The following is a 16,272-nucleotide window of genomic DNA, read 5'->3' on the forward strand; positions in this document are numbered from 1 at the left end:
TCTCAAAAAGTCACTCAAAAGGTCATATAGAATCTATAAGAAAAAGTGTCTCTCCGTATAAAATCACACATGGAGGAATAGTACAGTCATATTTGACCCTGATCTGTAACCCAGCCATATGCACCAGTCCTTCTGATTTATCGTCCAAAGCAATAACTTTTTATGATTTTTAATCCAAACTTGTGTATTTAGTTTGGGTGGAATATTATTAAAAAGGGCAGAAACCCAATTACCAAAATTATCGGGAGTCTTCCTGTTACCAGCAGATGTGTCCTATATGTGGTCCCCTGACTCATCCACTCAAACCAGTTCCAGGATGCCATTTAGTTTTTTCAGAAATATGGTTAATATGGCAGTAAAAGATAAAGGTGTGGTGTAGGTCCTGCCAAGACTCCACTGTGCTCAGCAATTCTTCAGCTGTAGACCTGAGACAGTAGAAATTGAGGTCTCGGCACTCACAAATAGCTTGCAAAATCTTTGTGTTTATTCACACATAAAGCGACACAGACGCGTTTCAGCCACAAGCAGTTATCAATCGTAAGGGCTTGTGGCCGAAATGCGTCTGTGTCACTTTGTGTGAATAAACACTGAAAGATTTTGCAAACTATTTGTGAGTGCCGAGACCTCAATTTCTACTATCCAGATTTACCTTTCGGTCTGCGAGCACCACCTCCTGTACACGAGCGCTGACTCTACCTGTTCCAGTAGACCTGAGACACACTGGATTCTACCTACATGGTGCCTGGCAATTTCGATGGAAAGCCTTGCAAGCTCTCTGAGTACCCCCTCGGCCAGTAAATACTCACATTTAGTACCATAGTAACTAAAGACACAGCAGAGGAGAGAAAAGTGCAAAGGGGGTGAGAGGGTAGAGGAAGCAGCGGGATAAATGTATCTAACTGGCACCCAACAAACCATTCAGTGCCCGCCTACCCTGCACCGTTATAGAGAGGATGTGTGCACATACAGAGAGGATGGAGCGTTAATAAAAATTAGTCTATTACTGTATAGTATTTAGAATATTACTTTATACTACATTACCAACTAAGGCTTAGTTCAAATCACTGTTGTGCTCCATCCCCTTCGCGGTCCATTATTATTTATACTGTTTCAGTCAGGTGTCCATTGTATTTCAGTATTATGTTCTCTGCCCAAGTGGCGTAGTTTATGTTCACACGAGCTGATCCACGGCGTTTTTTATGCTGCGGATCCGCTGCTGAAGTACCGTTGGATGCTGCCTTTACATATGCCTGCTCGAAGCGGCAATACGCTGATACGAGCAGATACACTGAAGCGATGTGCGAGTTGCATCCCATGCGCGGTGTACTCGCACACATCGCGGCCGCTTCTCCTGCTCCACGAGCTAGGCCGAGAGCTGCCGCCATGTGTGAGTATACTGCGCATGCACATGGTGACTCGCACATTGCAGGGTTTCTGCACTAAGCGGCGTATTGCTGCTCTGAGCAGGCACATGTAAAGGCACCATGCAGCGGCCCTTCAGTAGTGGATCCACAGCGTAAAATACACTGTGGATCCGCTCGTGTGAACGTACCCTTAGAGTCTATTCACACGGCAGAATTTCTGCACATCTGCACCATCTGCATTCGGAAACTCAGAAGTGTGAATGGGAGTCCAGAATTTCATAGAAGTCTATTGGGCTTTTAATTTGAAGCGGAATCTGTGCGGAATTCCTGCCCTGTGAATAGACCCTTAGCCAGTAGAGCTCCTCTTAATGGAGCATGGCGCTGATATATATCGTAGTCTAGTGGTAATAAACCATAGCTTGGCTTTCTTTCTAACCATAGTTACTGTTTAACCATTCTGAATATTGTTATGGGGTCCCTATAATTTCTTTGTGTGCCCCAGCAAGGATCCACGCTGGATCCTAACAATATGATAGATTAAATGCGCAAACCACAAGACTGCATGGGCCCATTCTATGTGGCAAAGCCTCCACATTGCAATGTATGGAGTATTACTTGCCAGACTATAGCCCTAATGTGGCTGCAAAACTAAAATCGATAACCCGCATAAACAAGTACCAAGCAGGTTTTACGCCAAGAATAGGAAACCCCTCTAATGACAGTAAATACCCTACAAGGGGAAGACTGCTGCCAAATCCTCTCGGCATGGAGCAAGTGCTCGGACACCAGAGGCTTCTCTGCCTGGCCGGCAGTGACATTGTTACCTCCATTCCTGAAATGTATAATTACACACATGAGGCATATAGTGTTGTTGTGGACCATAGAAAAATTTGGTTTGGGAAAATTACACAACTTACCTGCACTCACTAGCCTACACCATACCCTTATATGTTCACATATATTTTTATACATTACCAAATGCACATGTGGCATCATAACAGGAACATGATGGACAGAATGGACCTGTACATTGGCAAAGGTTTAAAGGGAACCTGTCACATTGGAAATGTAGTCCAGTCTGCAGGCATCATGTTATAGAGCAGGAGGAGCTGAGCAGATGCTATATGCAATACAGTATAATCTGCAGGTATCATGTGTTAGAGCAGGAGGAGCTGAGCAGATGATACATACAATACAGTACAATCTGCAGGTATGTTATAGAGCAGGAGGAGCTGAGCAGATGATATATACAATACAATCTGCAGGTATCATGTTATAGAGCAGGAGGAGCTGAGCAGATGATATATACAATACAGTACAATCTGCAGGTATCATGTTATAGAGCAGGAGGAGCTGAGCAGATGATACATACAATACAGTACAATCTGCAGGTATGTTATAGAGCAGTAGGAGCTGAGCAGATGATATATACAATACAATACAATCTGCAGGTATCATGTTATAGAGCAGGAGGAGCTGAGCAGATGATATATACAATACAGTACAATCTGCAGGTATCATGTTATAGAGCAGGAGGAGCTGAGCAGATGATATATACAATACAGTACAATCTGCAGGTATCATGTTATAGAGCAGGAGGAGCTGAGCAGATGATATATACAATACAATACAATCTGCAGGTATCATGTTATAGAGCAGGAGGAGCTGAGCAGAAGATATATACAATACAGTACAATCTGCAGGTATCATGTTATAGAGCAGGAGGAGCTGAACAGGTGATATATACAATACAGTACAATCTGTAGGTATCATGTTATAGAGCAGGAGGAGCTGAGCAGATGATATATACAATACAGTACAATCTGCAGGTATCATGTTATAGAGCAGGAGGAGCTGAGCAGATGATATATACAATACAGTACAATCTGCAGGTATCATGTTATAGAGCAGGAGGAGCTGAGCAGATGATATATACAATACAGTACAATCTGCAGGTATCATGTTATAGAGCAGGAGGAGCTGAGCAGATGATATATACAATACAGTACAATCTGCAGGTATCATGTTAGAGCAGGAGGAGCGGAGCAGATGATATATACAATACAGTACAATCTGCAGGTATCATGTTATAGAGCAGGAGGAGCTGAGCAGATGATATATACAATACAGTACAATCTGCAGGTATCATGTTATAGAGCAGGAGGAGCGGAGCAGATGATATATACAATACAGTACAATCTGCAGGTATCATGTTATAGAGCAGGAGGAGCTGAGCAGATGATATATACAATACAGTACAATCTGCAGGTATCATGTTATAGAGCAGGAGGAGCGGAGCAGATGATATATACAATACAGTACAATCTGCAGGTATCATGTTATAGAGCAGGAGGAGCTGAGCAGATGATATATACAATACAGTACAGTCTGCAGGTATCATGTATAAATCATCTGCTCAGCTCCTTCTGTTTTATAACATGTTGTCTGCAGATTGCACTGTATTGTATAGATCATCTACTCAGCTCCTCCTGCTCTATAACATGATACCTGCAGATTGTACTGTATTGTATATATCATCTGCTCAGCTCCTCCTGCTCTATAACATGATACCTGCAGATTGTACTGTATTGTATAGATCATCTGCTCAGCTCCTCCTGCTCTATAACATGATACCTGCAGATTGTACTGTATTGTATAGATCATCTGCTCAGCTCCTCCTGCTCTCTAACCTGATACCTGCAGATTGTCCTGTATTTTTTATGTGACGTTCCCCTTAAATATGTTGGATGCTGGGGAAGGCATAATAAGATGCATACAGAACTGAATGTCAGACTTTTCTCTATAGCTTCAGGTTAAGTGAATAATGAGATATAAAGAAAATCAATTTTTAGCTCTCAATCCCATGGACCATTAGTTTTGAAGCTATATACTTCAGATTTACCACGACAAGCGCTTAACATTTGGATTATCTCTTCAATACGAAATCGTATATCAGACCTACCATTGCTGATGCCACAAAACACCACGGCCACTTTTATGAGAAGATTCTCACAGCGCCAAGAACAATGGCAAACGGCAAGTCTAGAAAATATTCATATAAAGGATAAAGGAACAGAACTATTTTTAGTAAAATCACATTACTGTGGTGCAAATTAACTTATTTAAATTTTTTTTTGTTTCTTCACAAACCAAATTTTGGTTGTTCCAATATACAGTGGTCCCTCAAGTTACAATATTAATTGGTTCTGGGACAACCATTGTATGTTGAGACCAGAACTCTATGGAAACCTGGTAATTGGTTCTAAAGGCACCAAAATGTCATCCAAAAAATAGGAAAAAGTGAGAATTAAAGAAAAATAAGTAGATAACTAATATAGATAAAGCAAATCCTTACATATAAAAGTAAGAAAGATCTGCTGGGAGCTGTAATCACTGTCTATGTCAGTGTTTTCCAAGCAGGGAGCCTCCAGCTGTTGCAAAACTACAACTCCCAGAATGCCCGGACAGCCAAAGGCTGTCTGGGCATGCTGGGAGTTGTAGTTTTGCAACAGCTGGGGCCACCCTGCTTGGAAAACACTGGTCTATGTAGAGGACAGGAGCTTCTTCAGGGTCCTGTAAGTAAAAAAGTAATGGAGTCGCCCTCACCTGGTGTCCAAAGGAGCAGCTAACCCTGGTACAGGTAAAGTGTACAGAACATGTAATACCTCCCTGTACTGTAGGGGGCGCTACCAGACACCAGTCAGTGCATGCGCTTCAGTAATGTAGGGGTTTTACCAGTGAATTCCCATTTTGATTGGTCGGTTCTTCCAGCCATTTACACGTTTCAGATCTGGACTGTCCGTACATTGTATGTTGAAACTATTGTATGTTGAGGCCATTGTAAGTTGAGGGATCACTGTATCTAAAATAACTTGGTATACAGACTTTATTAAACATCTCTCCTGTTTTGTATACATCCTCTTCACCAGTGTTTTCCAACCAGTGTGCCTCCAGCTGCTGCAAAACTACAACTCCCAGCATGCCTGGACAGCCAACGGCTGTCCAGGCATGCTGGGAGTTGTAGTTTTGCAACACCTAGAGGCACACTGGTTGGGAAAAACTGCACTACACAAACTAATATGTTTCTGTGGTCACAGACTACAACCATGCCGTGTGCAGTCTGGTTCTCAGGTTGGGTTCACGCTATGGTAATGCGGTGCCTCCAAGCTATATGTCAGATCCCATCAATACCGGGTGATGCTCTGCAGCTAGCGGCAATGTTCGATCAGCTTCACGCTTGTATATGTTTGTCTTGTTGCGCTCAATAGCATGGTCTGTTGGACTTTTAAAAATAAGTATATACTGGCAGAAAGTGCTCTGTATATACTGGCTCCCAGCTGACTACATTTGGGTCAAATGAAGTGAATGGAGCCATCTGCAGTGCATCGCAGTATATGCCTGTTTTGAGGCCATCCAACATGCAGGTGGGACGTGCTGTATGAACGCAGTATGAACCCAGTGTTAGGCTGGGTTCACACCACGTTTTTGCAATTCAGTTTCCGTATACGTTTTCAATGTGAAAACCGTACAGAACCGTACTGAAAACCGTATGCATTGACTCTCCATTGAAAACCGTATACCAAAAAGATGCATCAGGTTGTGTCCGTTTTGCATCCTGTGCGGTTTTGTCAGTTTTTTTTTTTCCCGTACCCAAAACCATAGTCTACCACAGTTTTTGGTCCTGGTGAAAAAACATCAACGTATAAAAAATGTTTTTTATTTTATTTTTTTAACATGAGGGTCAATGGGAACCGTACAGAACCGTATGTGCGTACGGTTCCCTCCGGTTTTCACCATACAGTTTTTTTTTCTCTTGGAATTGAAATCAAACAGGTGAAACTTTATTCATGATGGAGTGAAAAGTTAAAAACATAAGTTATTTTTTTTCTTCTTAAAAAACGGATGCATCCGGACATCATTTTTCAAACCGTATACGGTTTTTAACCGTTTAGGGAATAAAATTTGTATGCAAGTTTTTTGATACAGTTTAGTCAGGTTTTGAAGAATCCGTTTTTATATCAAAAACCTGATACTGGAACTGTATTGCAAAAACGTGGTGTGAACCCAGCCTTACTTGTAGCAATAACCTACCAATTGTGAGAGCAGCAGGCAATTTGGTAGTCACGTGTCCTATACCACTCTGGAGTGGGTACCCCGCTATCCATTGGCAGTTGAGCTCTTGATTGGGCAGCCGGGATCAGAGGAACCGCTGATCCCAGCCCTTTAACCTTTTGATTGACCTTTTGAAAGTGAATGTGGCATTATCAAAAGGGTACTTCTGTTTGACAGCGCCCCTGTGGGTTAGGGAGCTGCTTTGCGGTCTGCTATGGGGACCTAGATGGCTGCTGTACAGTTCACGCACATGTATACTAATACATTCAAAGTAAACATGTAAATCTGTAATCCGCTAATGCAGTGTTTCCCAACCAGGGTGCCTCCAGCTCTTGCAAAACTACAATTCCCAGCATGCCAGACAGCCAACTGCCTGTCTGCCTCCTCCAGAGGATTCACACTGTCTCTGAAAGGTAAATCAAAGCTTCCCTCTAATCTCTGCAGCCTTTGTCTGGGCATGGTGGAAGTTGTAGTTTTGCAACAGCTGGAGGCACCCTGGTTTGGAAACACTGCGCTAATTAGAAGTTAAAAATAAAAGAGACCATTTAGAATAATGTACCTACAAAAATTTATTTCTATGCATAAAACAAGGCCTCCTACAGCCACATTAATAATTAAATGTGTATAGGCAAAAATATGGGGTGTCGTTTTGGCCCGATCAGAGGGTTTAAAGGCTTTTTAGGCTGAAAATGGCGCTGTGTAGGGACTGCAACATATTGCCTCCAGCAATGTTACCTTAGCACCTGATGTCTTAGGGTGCATGCACACCAGGTTTTTGCTATCCAGTTCCTGTATCAGGTTTTTTGTAAAAAACGGATAGGCAAAAACCGTATTAAACAGTGTGCACATAGATCAACCTGTATCCGGTTTGAATCGTGATGTACGGTTTAATCCGGTTGTATCTGTTTTCACCCTAAAAAAACGTATACGTCTGTCAATGTTCGCCTTGTTTTTAAATAAAGGTTTTTCCAGAAAGAACATTCTAGAAGGTGGGTGGTGTTTTCGGCTTGCATGTGCAATAATAAGAACGGAGGGATTAAAACGGATGCAACAGTACACTCATACGGTTTAGTCCGGTTCTCATTGACTTCCATGTTAATAAAAATACGTTTTAGTACGGTTTTTGAAGGAAAACCGTATACGGGAACTGGATAGCAAAAACGTGGTGTGCATGCACCCTTACATGACTTGCTGAAAAGGGAAGAAGCAGCTTCAAAACACTGAGGCCATGGAATTCCCTATCTCAGTTTACATTACCAAAGGGATTTTCCACAATATTTGTTTGATGACAACTGGTCCTTTCATCAGTAGTTCCAAAAATGGGTTGGTTTGTGCCCAAATCCCAAATGTAGTGGGGGCCATTCATGCATAACCACTCTTTACCCACATCATAGAACATATGACTAAAAGAAAACCCCCCTTTCAGCACCTGGACCCCCATTATCAGTTTTTTGGCGTGCCCAACTAAAATATTCAAATCCCCGAAAGCATAACATAAACCCTTTTATCTAACTTTACATGACTTCCAATGGAAATGTACCGGTATAAAAATCATTAAAGAATTATAACAGGATACATTGTATAAAGTAACGGCACCAATGGGCACTCGTTCCCCAGACACAAAGCTTTCTGGAAATGGCTTCTATGTTTTCCCAGCAGGAGCCGCTTCTCTACACCAGACAAATGATCATCTATAATTGTGCAGATTGATTTCTTGACGTCAGATTTTCCTACTTTATATGACTAGCGATGAAAACAGAACAGCAGTAAAACTTCCAATATTCTATAATGTGATATAACAGGTTTGCAAGCATTCGTCGAGTGAAGTCTGGAAACCTATAAACAAACATCAAAATAACTTAGTGATTGTCCCTTTTGTACCCTTAGGCACTGCACAGAGCCCTGCATGTCGTCGGCGCACTTGGCCCTGCATGTCGTCGGCGCGCTTGGCCCTTCTTGTCGTCGGCGCGCTTGGCCCTTCTTGTCGTCGGCGCGCTTGGCCCTGCCTGTCGTCGGCGCGCTTGGCCCTGCCTGTCGTCGGCGCGCTTGGCCCTGCCTGTCGTCGGCGCGCTTGGCCCTGCCTGTCGTCGGCGCGCTTGGCCCTGCCTGTCGTCGGCGCGCTTGGCCCTGCCTGTCGTCGGCGCGCTTGGCCCTGCCTGTCGTCGGCGCGCTTGGCCCTGCCTGTCGTCGGCGCGCTTTGCCCTGCCTGTCGTCGGCGCGCTTTGCCCTGCCTGTCGTCGGCGCGCTTTGCCCTGCCTGTCGTCGGCGCGCTTTGCCCTGCCTGTCGTCGGCGCGCTTTGCCCTGCCTGTCGTCGGCGCGCTTTGCCCTGCCTGTCGTCGGCGCGCTTTGCCCTGCCTGTCGCCGGCGCGCTTTGCCCTGCCTGTCGCCGGCGCGCTTTGCCCTGCCTGACGCCGGCGCGCTTTGCCCTGCCTGTCGTCGGCGCGCTTTGCCCTGCCTGTCGTCGGCGCGCTTTGCCCTGCCTGTCGCCGGCGCGCTTTGCCCTGCCTGTCGCCGGCGCGCTTGGCCCTGCCTGTCGCCGGCGCGCTTGGCCCTGCCTGTCGCCGGCGCGCTTGGCCCTGCCTGTCGTCGGCGCGCTTGGCCCTGCCTGTCGTCGGCGCGCTTGGCCCTGCCTGTCGTCGGCGCACTTCAGTACGAAGCATATCACTTGCCCTTCAGGAGCCTGGGAAAGCTGTGTGTGAGAGCTATGCTCAGTACAAAGTCTGCATGTGTCTCTGTACTGAAGCCCCGCACGTGCTTCCTGAGTTTGGTCTTGTAACTGTTTGACGTGCAACAGGGAACAGAAGAGAGTCACCTAGTGGCTATTTTTTCAATCACATTAAAAACATAAAGGTTGAGAATGTTAACAGCAAGTAAATAGCTAAGTGTCTAATAAATACATAGGAACAATATATTAAAAGTTTAGTTAAAGGTGCTCTTTAACGGGCGTCGTTTGACATCAGGTTAAAAAATAAAAAAATTAAATAAATAAAAATAGAGAGGGCAGAAGCATTGATTACCCATCTGCCCCAGTTCTAAAAAACAAAACGCCAACATTTTAAAGGGGTATTCTGGTGGAAAATGTATTTTTTTAAATCAACTGGTGCCAGAAAGTTAAACAGATTTGTAAATTACTTCTATTTAAAAATATTAATCCTTCCAGTACTTATTAGCTGCTGAATACTACAGAGGAAATTATTTTCTTTTTGGAACACAGAGCTCTCTGCTGACATCATGACCACAGTGCTCTCTGCTGACATCTCTGTCCGTTTTAAGAACTGTCCAGAGTAGGAGAAAATCCCCATAGCAAATATATGCTGCTCTGGACAGTTTCTAAAATGGACAGAGATGTTTATCACAGTCCTCCCACGTGGCCTACTTCCCTCCCACAGCACTCCTGCCATTCCCCCCAGAGCTGTTGCAGAACATCACATTTCACATCAGACTGAGGATGCAGCACCTTCTATTCATTCTGCCTGCTCCTCTGCCTGGGGCATTTTACAGCACAAGACATGTTGTAAACAGACATGATTTTCTCTAAATGTCCCAGTAAAAATAAATATGTATATGGCAGGGAGATGGTGATGTAGGCTGTAGGGGCTGGTCAGGGGTGATAACCTCAGTGGTAAATCACACAAAAGCATGCTGAAGCCAGTACAATATGTGATAACACTATGGTAGTCACTACGTTATGTCTTGAGGTGATGATCTCATGACTCTTTTCTGCAGTGCTGACTAGTGAACTCTTGAATACAGTAAAGCTGAGAGAGTATATATAACTTCACCCTTACAGTTTCATGTCCAGTAGAAGTGGGCACAGTGTGTCAGGAGTCCACATGGTAACAATTACCACAGCTGTCGTCACAGGATGTATGACTGCCATAAATACATGTCCTCCAGCCTACAATACAGCGGGATGACTTTCAGAGACACCAAGGAAAACCACGCGCCTCAAATGGTCTAAATGACTGAAACTTAATTTGGAAGCAGACCCTTCCATTCATCAAGTGAGCGCCTCAGCTTGCCAAATCCTGCACGTCAGGTCTGAGTCATAGCCAATGTGTGATCACAGCCTGCCCTGCAGTATTAAAGTGACGGAACGTTAGGAAAATAGAAATGAGAGAAGTGCAGAAAAAAGACCCATTTGATACCCATCTTCCAGTGATACGCTTTGATACATTGTTTCTGGGATTGTGATATCTCCAGCAAAATCCCTGAGCTTCCCCACCATCAAGACCTCATCAGGTGCCCTATAATTCCATCAGTAACGGCATAGGACCTGTTTTATGGAGGTCATGACTGAGCGCATGTCAGCGTGAAATGTCCCGTCAGCCTATGTTGTATCTGTGACCAGACCGGAATAAATCACATTTGGCTATAGGTACCAGTGCCTCCTCGCCTCTAATCTCAAGGATCTCCTGTTTTATGAAGACTTTATTGGGGAACCACTTTAAAATAATAAAGGCGTTGTGTTGACTCTCACTTACCAAAATTTGCAACAAATATGCAGTGTATCTGCAGCACAGGTCAATAGATCAGGAAAATAACCAATCTATGGACAGTGGTCCCTCAAGTTACAATATGAATTGGTCCCAGAATGACCATTGTATGTTGAGACCATAACTCTACGAAAACCTGGTAACTAGTTCTAAAGCCTAAAAATGTCATCCACAAATAGGAAAAAGTGACGATTTAACAAAAAAGAAGTAGATAACTAATACAGATAAAGCAAATCCTTACATATAAAAGTAATAAAGATCTTCTGGGAGCTGTAATCACTGTCTATATAAAGGACAGGAGCGTCTACAGGGTCCTGTACAGTACACAGTGTCCTAAAAAAGTAACATGGAGCCGTCCTCACCTGGTGTCCAAGGGAGCAGCTAACCCTGGCACAGATAAAGAGTAGTACAGGACATGTAATACCTCCCTGTACTTTAGGGGGCGCTACCAGACTGCCAGTCAGTGCATACACTTCAGTAATACAAGTGTTCTGTCAGTAAATGCCCATTCTGATTGGTCAGTTCTTCCAGCTGTTGACACATTTCACAGATCTGGACTGTCCGTAGCTTTGTATGTTGAGTTTGGTTTTAAGTTACAATGGGCCAGAAAAGACCATTGTCTGGTAAAAATATGTTTTGTTGCTGTTATCTGCTATGGATTTGCCATGAGAATTGCAAAACGTTTGTCTAGTGTGCATTTTCCATAAGAGTCCATGCACAAAGTTAAAGGTACTCCGCCCCTAGACATCTTATCCCGTATCCAAAGGATAGGGGATAAGATGTCTGATTGCTGGGGTCCTGCCACTGGGCCCCCCGCAATCTCTGCTGTGGCACCCCAGACATCCGGTGCACAGAGCGAACTTTGCTCCGTGCCTGATGACTGGTGATGCAGTGTTGACGTCACAACCACACTCCCCCCTCATGACATCACTCACTCCCTCTCAATGCAAGTCTATGGCGGCCGCCATGCCCCCTCCCATTGACTTGCATTGAGGGGGCGTGGCCGTGACTTCACGAGCCTCCAGTGCCGCAGCCAGTGTTCTAAGCGAACGTCGGGTGCTGCAGGAAGATCGCGAGGGGTCCCAGGGGCGGGACCCCCGCGATCAGACATCTTATCTGTTATTCTTTGGATAGGGGATAAGATGTCTAGGGGCGGAGTACCTCTTTAAACCATGTGCACAATCCCTGTACATCCATGCAGTCCCATATGACTTCTGTATTGTGGACACTCTCCATTTGCTGGTATATGATGACTCCATGACATTGCTTCTAGGTAAGAACTTCTGGAATGTAACGTGCATGAGAACATGATAGTCCCAACATTTTCTGTGGGCCTCCATACAAAAAATCCCCACGCGGCTACAGTATAGGATCTATTTGGGCAACAAACTAAATGGATCTCGAATACCACCATTTGCATGGGCCTTTACACTATATTGACGGACTGTTTTATATAGCTAAATATCTTTAAATTTAGCAAAGAGGAGCCAGTGCTTTATGGCATTTTCTAAAATACAGTAGAAAAGTTTTCCAAACCCTTTTCTTTTTGTCTTTCCCCTGTGTCTACCTGTCAGAGAAGGATTTAAAAGCCTGAAAACTACAGAGACCTGACTTCTATGAGCCAATAACATGGAAAGCCAATTGAGATAACCGGTAATTACAGTCAATAAATACAGATGGTAATGATAGATTATTACAGGGTGTAACTGATCCGGGAAAACCTATGTGATCTGAAACTAAGACTTCAAAATGAGCAGCCGAAGGCAATGATACCCATTGGACCAGGAGCACAGCTATGGCGTCTTTTTTTTGGGTTATCTGTGGTTATTGCATAACTAGTTTTCCAATATGTGATAGGGCTGCATGATATATCGCATATCGAATTGTGATTTTTATGCGAATAGCGATATATATAGTGATATGGGCCCCTGGGATAATTTATAATTACGTGCACTGGCCCGGCACATATCACACACTCTGGGGCTGGGCTGTCGCTGAAATTCAAAAGCTAACCCGCTTTATGTGCGGAGCTGCGTCTCCAGGCTCAGAAACCAGAAGTTTTCGGGACTGGAGACGTGATGTAACCCCACGCCCCCTCGTGACGTCCTGCCACGCCCCTTCTATTCATGTGTATGGGAAGGGGCGTAGCGGCGGGCCCCCCGCGATTCAGTGTTTATCATATCACAATGGCAAATTGCAATATTTACCTCCATAATCGCAATCGCACATTCCCCCCCCCCCCAATCACTCGGCGCTATTATGTGGCAACGTACATAGATTGTAGCAGAATACATTTGTGTGAACTGAATCCTTAGATCATTGAAGATGTACTCCGGTGGAAAACAAATATTTTTTTTTTTTTTTTTTTTATCACATGGTGCTAGAAAGTTAATCAGATTTGTAAATTACTTTTATTTAAACATCTTAATCCTTCCAGTACTTATCAGCTGCTGTATGCTCCAGAGGAAGATCTTTTTTCTTTTTGAATTTCTTTTCTGTCTGACCACCGTGCTCTCTGCTGACGCCTCTGTCCATGTCAGGAACTGTCCAGAGCAGGAGAGGTTTGCTATGAGGATTTGCTCTTACTCTGGACAGTGCCTAAAATGGACAGAGGTGTCAGCAGAGAGCACTGTGGTCAGACAGAAAAGAACAACAGAAAGAAAAGAACTTCCTGTGGAGCATACAGTAGCTGATAAGTACTGGAATGGTTAAGATTTTTACATAGAAGTAATGTACAAATCTGTTTAACTTTTTGGTACCAGTCGATATAAAAAAAATAATTCTCTTCCCCCGGAGTACCCCTTTAAATTCCACTTTCTTCAGCAGACTCAGCGCACCTACTTGTAAACAGCTGCGGCAGGTGATACAGTGTACTATGGACTCTGATCATTTGGGACATATATATGTATATATAAACATAAGCAGTATATATGGGAGAATTTGTACTACACTGTCCTTGACTCCCGGATCATGGATCTGTTGCATGTATCTGATAAGCAGCAGATTTACAGGACTTCAGAGATAGGAAATATTCTATTGTACGGACTTTGCACACGCAGCTTCTATTGTGTCTTATTTCTGTACCATCATGTGCTGCAGGTATCATTCGCTGTCCGTGTGCCCAATAACTTCAGGAGTAAAATGTTAGTTTGTTTAAATCATTTACATACAGTGCATAGTGAAAGTATTCGGCGCCCTTGAACTTTTCGATTTTTTGCCACATTTCAGGCTTCAAACAGTGGTCTGATACTCCTTCCATTTCAATATTATCACTTGCACAGTGCTCCTTGGGATGTTTAAAGGGGTTCTCCGGTGCTTAAACATCTTATCCGCTGGGGACCCCCGGGATCATGCACGCGGCACCCCATTTGTAATCAGTCTGATTACGAGTGACTACAGGGCGGGCGGCGTGTAACGTCATGCTCCACCCCTCAATGCAAGCCTACGGGAGCAGTGGGACTCCCGCGATCAGGCATCTTATCCCCTATCCTTTGGATAGGGAATAAGATGTTTAAGCACCGGAGAACCCTTTTAAAGCTTGGGAAATCTTTTTGTATCCAAATCCGGCTTTTCTACAACAGTATCTCGGACCTGCCTGGTGTGTTCCTTGTTCTTCATGATGCTCTCTGCGCTTTAAATGGACCTCTGAGACTATCACAGTGCAGGTGCATTTATACAGAGACTTGATTACACACAGGTGGATTCTATTTATCGTCATTAGTCATTTAGGTCAACATTGGATCATTCAGAGATCCTCACTGAACTTCTGGAGAGAGTTTGCTGCACTGAAAGTAAAGGGGCTGAATAATTTTGCACACCCAATTATTCAGTTTTTATTTTAAAAAAAAGTTTGAAATATCCAATAAATTTTGTTCCACTTCATGATTGTGTCCCATTTGTTGTTGATTCTTCACAAAAAAATAAAATGTTATATCTTTATGTTTGAAGCCTGAAATGTGGCAAAAGGTCGAAAAGTTCAAGGGGGCCGAATACTTTCACTATGCACTGTAAATGACCAAACGTACAAAAGTTTTGAACTTTTCCAACCAAATATTTTTTTTCCATTTATTTTTATTGGTCCATTGCATTTAACTTTTTGTCATGTGACTCTGCTTCCTCCTGGTCCATTCTTCTTTCTGTAGGTTAGTGTTTTCCAAATAGTGCGTCTCCAACTGTTGCAAAACTACAACTCCCAGCATGCTCGGACAGCCTTTGGCTGTCCGGGAATGCTGGGGGTTGTTGTTTTGCAACAGCTGGAAATGCACTGTTGGAAAAAACACTGCCATAGATTATCGAGAAGTACAGTAAGGACCAATAATGGACCGAACAGACCAAGTCCGTCCTGTATAATGGGGCAAGCTGACGAATCTCCCGTGTATTAGGAAATGTTTGGCCGGGGGGTTGTTGACAGCAAAGAGCCACACAAACAATCCAGCCATCTTGCGTGACTTTCGCTCAAGCCATGTAAAGGCCCTGAAAAATGAGTAAGTCTACAAGATCGGTGCTGTGTGGGGTCAGGCCATGAATTAGGGCCCAAACCTATGACTGCAGGATCATATTATTCATAGGGCTTGCCTGTAAATCTACACATACCCATAGTTGTTGCAGCCTATAACTATGGAGAATGCATACATTAAAGAGGACCCGTGGAAAAAAAATGTGTATTCCTTGTATAATTTAGGGGGCTTATCACATAATTTTTTGTAGCATGTAACTCCTGTGTTATATGTTAGTTATGTGACTATAATATGGGCTGAGTTCGGTACGGTGACTTTAACAGGGGATTTGTATATTTAAAGAGGTACTCCGCTGGAAAATAACTTTCTGGTACCAGTTGATTTAAAAAAATTTTTTTTTACAGATTGGTAAATTACTTCTTTATGAAAATTGTAATCCTTCCAGTACTTATCAGCTGCTGTATGCTCCACAGGAAGTTCTTTTCTTTTTCAATTTTCTTTTCTATCTGACCACAGTGCTCTCTGCTGACACTTCTGTCCATTTAAGGAACTGTCTAGAGAAGGAGCAAATCTCCATAGCAACCCTCTCCTGCTCTAGACAGTTCCTGACATGGACAGAGGTGTCAGCAGAGAGTACTGTGATCAGACAGAAAATAAATTCCTCTATAGCATACAGCAGCTGATATATACTGGAAGGATTAAGATTTGTAAATAGAAGTAATTTACAAATCTGTTTAACTTTCTGGTACCAGTTTGTTTGGAATAAAATGCTTTCCAGCGGAGTACCCCTTTAATGTTTGGGGCCGTGTATCTAGTGCTGGCCACATTTAGTGAACAGGATA

General features: G+C 43.6%; 1 protein-coding gene across 4 annotated transcripts in view; it reads left to right on the forward strand.

Moving 5' to 3' along the window:
• ESYT2 (extended synaptotagmin 2) overlaps positions 1-16,272 on the forward strand; it is a 172,652-nt gene that overhangs the window by 40,434 nt on the left and 115,946 nt on the right. The window contains exon 1 of one of the 4 annotated variants that reach the window (XM_056519557.1): positions 12,606-12,626. The exons of the other annotated variants lie outside the window; for them this stretch is intronic. The gene's annotated coding sequence lies outside the window, so the exon portion shown is untranslated. Of the gene's footprint in view, positions 1-12,605; positions 12,627-16,272 lie in introns of those variants that run through there. 4 annotated transcript variants of the gene reach the window in all.

Source organism: Hyla sarda, chromosome 5, assembly GCF_029499605.1.
Source record: "Hyla sarda isolate aHylSar1 chromosome 5, aHylSar1.hap1, whole genome shotgun sequence".
Classification (NCBI taxonomy): domain Eukaryota; kingdom Metazoa; phylum Chordata; class Amphibia; order Anura; family Hylidae; genus Hyla; species Hyla sarda.